Genomic DNA, 5,335 nt, shown 5'->3' on the forward strand with positions numbered 1-5,335 from the left:
CTCGGCTCACCGCAACCTCTGCCTCCTGGGTTCAAGCAATTCTTCTGCCTCAGCTTCCCGAGTAGCTGGGACTACAGGCACGTGCCACCACGCCCAGCTAATTTTTGTGTTTTTAGTAGAGACGGGGTTTCACCTTGTTGACCAGGATGGTCTCGATCTCTTGACCTCATGATCCACCTGCCTCGGCCTCCCAAAGTGCTGGGATTATAGGCATAAGCCACCATGCCCAGCCTACTAGTGAACTTTTAAGTATGCGCCTTAGTAAGAAAGAATCTCAATCTATAAAGAAGGAAGTGTGAGCAAACAGACTGAAAAAAAAATCAGTAATTCCAAACAAACCGCCGAATTTTATAATATAATCACAATAATTATTCACTTTAGAAGTACAAAAACAAGTTCAAACTAAAATATGTAAGGTTGACATTTAAGACAGAATGATGGGTGATTGGAGTTTCAGTGTTCTAGGGCTCTTCTATTTTTCCAATGGAGGGAAGAGAGAGCAATTAATTATATACTTTGTTAAACAAAGTATGCATATTAGAATTTTAAGAGAAACACCAAAAGAAAATAAACTGAATGAATAACTGTAAAATTACTAGAGTTGGAAGAGGTTATAATAGTCTTCAAATGCATCACTGCAGTAGACCAAGTGGCCACAGAAATCAATAATGAACTGGACGTTTCTAATCTACCTATCATTAAGTTGGGCATACCCACAAGCATTCCATCATCTAGTGGAAGGATCTGAATGTTGCAGTTCCCAAGGTTGGACAAGCAAGTGGCTCACACTCCCAGCATGCCTACTCCAGCCACACAGTGACACTCTACCACCTCCCACACCCATGGCCTTATAAAAACTTGCACAGGACAGTATTTTGAGTCTTATTTACAAAAGGCTTACCATGATATAGATAGAAAAGCACTTTTACAACGCCACAGTGGTGGCTCTGAAGGATAGTGAAAGATAAAATTCATCCAATGGTACAAATGTGAAATGGTTTAACTTGTGGTCAGGACAAAAAGAGAAATGTTCTTAGGTAAACCTGCATCTACATCTAATAGCAGGTTCCTTAAACAAGCAAAACTGGAGAAGTGATGACAAAGAGTCTTAGGGAAGAACTATGTATATGAACTTCTGGCAATTGTCCCAGAGTATATTTGTGTCTCATATAAGTACTCAAACAAAATAGTCCTCCATGGAGGATATTCTTCAAAATCAAGTAAGTAAGATGGTCCATTTGTTTTTGTTGTTGTTTTGTTTCAAATTAGTATTGATCTTTAATTAAAGAGCTACAAATTCCCAGGCAGTCTTGGAAGCATGATCGTTCATTATTTTGTTAACACTTGTATTTGACTTTTCTTCCTCTTCTGCAACCGTGCAAGGTTTCTGTCTGAGTTTCTTCAGAAGACCTCTGCCTCCTTGTCCTGGCCTTATGGAGACCCATGCCCCACTGAAATGTATTTAAGAGGCTTTAAATAATTATATAATGCCAAGTGGATGGTGGTCAGCTCAGGGCAGATATGCTACAAAAAGCCCATTGAGGTCCCTCCAAGTTCATTGATGGAGCAAAGCTGAAACTTCCCAATGGGCTTGAGGTTTCCTCACACGCTGTGCAGAGCCCAAGGTGAAGCTGCTAAGGCACTCCATTCATCTGCAGAAGCACACTCTTTTTTGCACAGCTGCAAGACTGTGCTTATGGTCCTTAATCCACCTCTTTGAAAAGCATCCAATTTAGGGATTTTTGTATTAATCATTTCAGGGTAAAGAAAAACAGACAGCAATTGAACATTTCAGATGTGATGTGCGCACTCTGTGCACCTCTAACGTATGTTTAAAGAGACGTATTAGTCATGCTGAGGAGCCCTCTTTTGTCTCCTCACACAAGCATATTACACCTGCATGCAGACCACAAACACCATAATACAGTTAATTTGCCCAACATCCTCATTTCTCTCTCATAATGATGCCTATAACATAGCATTCAATTCTGTTTTAAAGTTTCCTTACATACAAGATGGGGCTGGAATGAACATTCTTCTACCTTGCAGTCTTGCAAACCACCATGGTAGAGGCTAATATGGGCCATTTTACCTGGATTGAGTCTTTGTTTTGTTGGTAATTTTTTTATTACCATTTAAATCTCACTTGTTATTAGTTTGTTCAGGGTTTCTAATTCTATCTTATTTAAACTAGGAGGGTTGCATCTTTCCAGGAATTTATTCATCTCCTCTTGGTTTTCTAGATTTATGTGCATAAAGGTGTTCATAGTAGCCTTGAATGACCTTTTGTATTTCTGTAGTATCGGTTTTAATATCTATCATTTTGTTTCTAATTGAGCTTATTTGGATCGTCTCTCTTCTTTTCTTGGTTAATCTTGCTAATGATCTACCAATTTTATTTATCTTTTCAAAGAACCAACTTTTGGTTTATTTTATCTTTTGTATTGTTTTTGTTTCAATTTCATTTACCTCTGCTCTGATCTTGGTTACTGCTTTTCTTCTGCTAGGTTTGGGTTTGGTTTGTTCTTGTTTTTCTATTTCCTTGAAGTATGAGCTTAGATTGTCTATTTGTGATCTTTCAGAATTTTTGATGAAGGCATTTAAGGCTATGAACCTTCCTCTTAGCACTATCTTTGCTGTATCCCAGAGGTTTGGATAGATTGTATCACTGTTATTACTCAGTTCAAAAAACTTGTTAATTTCCCTCTAGAGTTCATTGTTGACCCAATGATCATTAAGGAGCAGGTTATTTAATTTCCATGTATCTGCATGCTTTTGAAGGTTCCTTTTGGAGTTGATTTCCAATTTTATTCCACTGTGTCTGAGAGAGAACTTGATATAATTTCAATTTTCTTAAATTTATTGAGACTTTGTGGCCTATCATATGGTCTGCCTTGGAGAAAGTTCCACATGCTGATGAATAGAATGTATGTTCTGCAGTTGTTGGGTAGAATCTTCTGTTAATATATGTTAAGTCCATTTATTCCAGGGTATAGTTTAAATCCATTGTTTCTTCGTTGACTTTCTGTCTTGATGGCCTGTCCAGTGCTGTCAGTGGAGTATTGAAGTACCCCAATATTGTTGTGTTGCTGTCTAGCTCATTTCTTAGGTCTAGTAGTAATTGTTTTACATAATTGGGAGCTCCAGTATTAGGTGCATATATATTAAGGACTATAATATTTTCCTGTTGGACAAGGTCTTTTATCATTATATCATGTCCTTCTTTGTCTTTTGTAACTGCTATTGTTTAAAGTTTGTTTTTGTCTGATATAAGAATAGCTAGTCCTGCTCACTTTTGGTGTCCATTTTCATGGAATGTCTTTTTCCATCCCTTTACCTTAAGTTTATGTGAGTCCTTACGTGTTAGATGAGTCTCTTGGATGACCGACACTTTGAATGTCAATCAGTCTCCTTCTACAGCCACCCTAGGATTTGTTCAGTGGTCTTAAAAAACAAACTAGCTATAGTGATTGACCTAGAAGCAAGCAAAAATCTCTGCAACAGGGACTTCTTATGGAATCTGACTCAGCTACTACCACAGCTGAATTTCCAATTTGCCAATTACTATGTTTAACCCCAGCACCCAATATGGTCTCATACAACAGGGACCACTCAGCTCACTGGTAGAAAGTTGATTACATTGGATACCACTCTGCATGGAGAGGGAAACAATTTAACCTCACTAGAATAGAGTTGTTATCTATTTAGATTTGTTTTCCCTGCCTACCACTCTCTGCCAACACCAACGTGCACCCACTGAATGTTAATAGAAAATTACAATGATCATATAAAGACAGTATCACAAGGGAATAAAAGTTAGGGTTTCCTCACCAGATAAAGTCCCCATCCATCTGTGGGTTTGGCTGGATGCAAAGGAAATGGAATGGATAGTCACTGATAGAAATCATGAATAAATTGCCACTTATTTCTGGTTGCCCATGAAAATCACTGACATGTAAATAATGTAGTCTTGTGTTGGTATAGTGTTGCCAGCCAAAATGATTTCACTGGACTTTTCCCTCAGAAGCTTATATTATTACAATAATATGCTCTCTTCTGGTTCCAGGTGCTTTGGGAGGCAGGCGTTACAGTGCAGATATGGCAAGTCCAAGAACCACACCACACACAACCAGTTCCGAAAATGGCACAGAAATGGCATCAAGAAACCCCAATCACAAAGATATGAATCTCTTAAAGGGTGGACCCTAAGTTCCTGAGGAACATGCACTTTGCCAAGAAGTGCAGCAAGAAGGGCTTAAAGAGATGCAGGCCGGCAATGCCAAGGCCATGAGTGCACATGCCAAGGCTATCAAGGCCCTCATAAAATCCAAAGAGGTTAAACCCAAGATTCCAAAGGGTGTTAGCCGCCAACTCAATCAACTTGCCTACATTGCCCACCCCAAGCTTGGGAAGTATGCTCGTGCCCACACTGCCAAGGGGCTCAGGCTGTGCTGGCCAAAGGCCAAGGTCAAGAATCAAATCAAGACCCAGGCTGCAGCTTCAGCTTCAGTTCCAGCTCAGGCTCCCAAAGATGCCCAGGCCCCTACAAGGGCTTCAGAGTAGAGATCTCTGTCAGCGTGAGGACAGAAGGACTGGTGTGACTCACCCTGGACTGCTGTTTGCATAAGGCTGGTATCATCCTGTGCTATTTGTACAAATAAACCTGAGGCAGAAAAATAATAACAATAATATGGGTTTTTTTTCTTAATTAAAAACTTACATTTCAATAGTGATTATATTTTTCAAATTTTTACATGCTGCCCCAAAGACACTTATATGCCTCCCTGGCAATAGGCTAAGAATGAGTACTTCAGATCAATGCATGGGACTCTAAAGTTAGGGTGAAGTTAGTTTTTTTGTTAGTTCTCTTCATTCGTAGAAGTAGAGCTCTTAGGAGTGTACAGGCTGCTCATAAATAAGCTAGTCTATTGATGTAGGATTAAATGAGCAAAAGTCTCCTGAGTGCTCCCAAAACCATTAACACATTATTTCAGTCATCATGAAGGTGTTCTATCTGAAGCTCTAGCATTTCTTTCTATCTTTAAGGTCAGTCACTTATAAAAAGAGATATTCAAGTTGAGACAGTGTCACCTTAAGAAAATACACACACAGATTCCCATAAGGCAAATAATACGACTAAGACATGGTGAAATCCCGTCTCTACTAAAAATACAAAAATTAGCCAGGCATGGTGGTGGGCACCTGTAATCCCAGCTACTTGGGAGGCTGAGACAGGAGAATCACTTGAACCCAGGAGGTGGAGGTTGCACTTAGCCGAGATCATGCCATTGCTCTCCAGCCTGGGCAACAAGAGCAAGACTTCATCTCAAAAAAA

The sequence above is a fragment of the Cebus imitator genome, unplaced genomic scaffold (assembly GCF_001604975.1).
Source record: "Cebus imitator isolate Cc_AM_T3 unplaced genomic scaffold, Cebus_imitator-1.0 Scaffold84, whole genome shotgun sequence".
NCBI classification, from domain to species: domain Eukaryota; kingdom Metazoa; phylum Chordata; class Mammalia; order Primates; family Cebidae; genus Cebus; species Cebus imitator.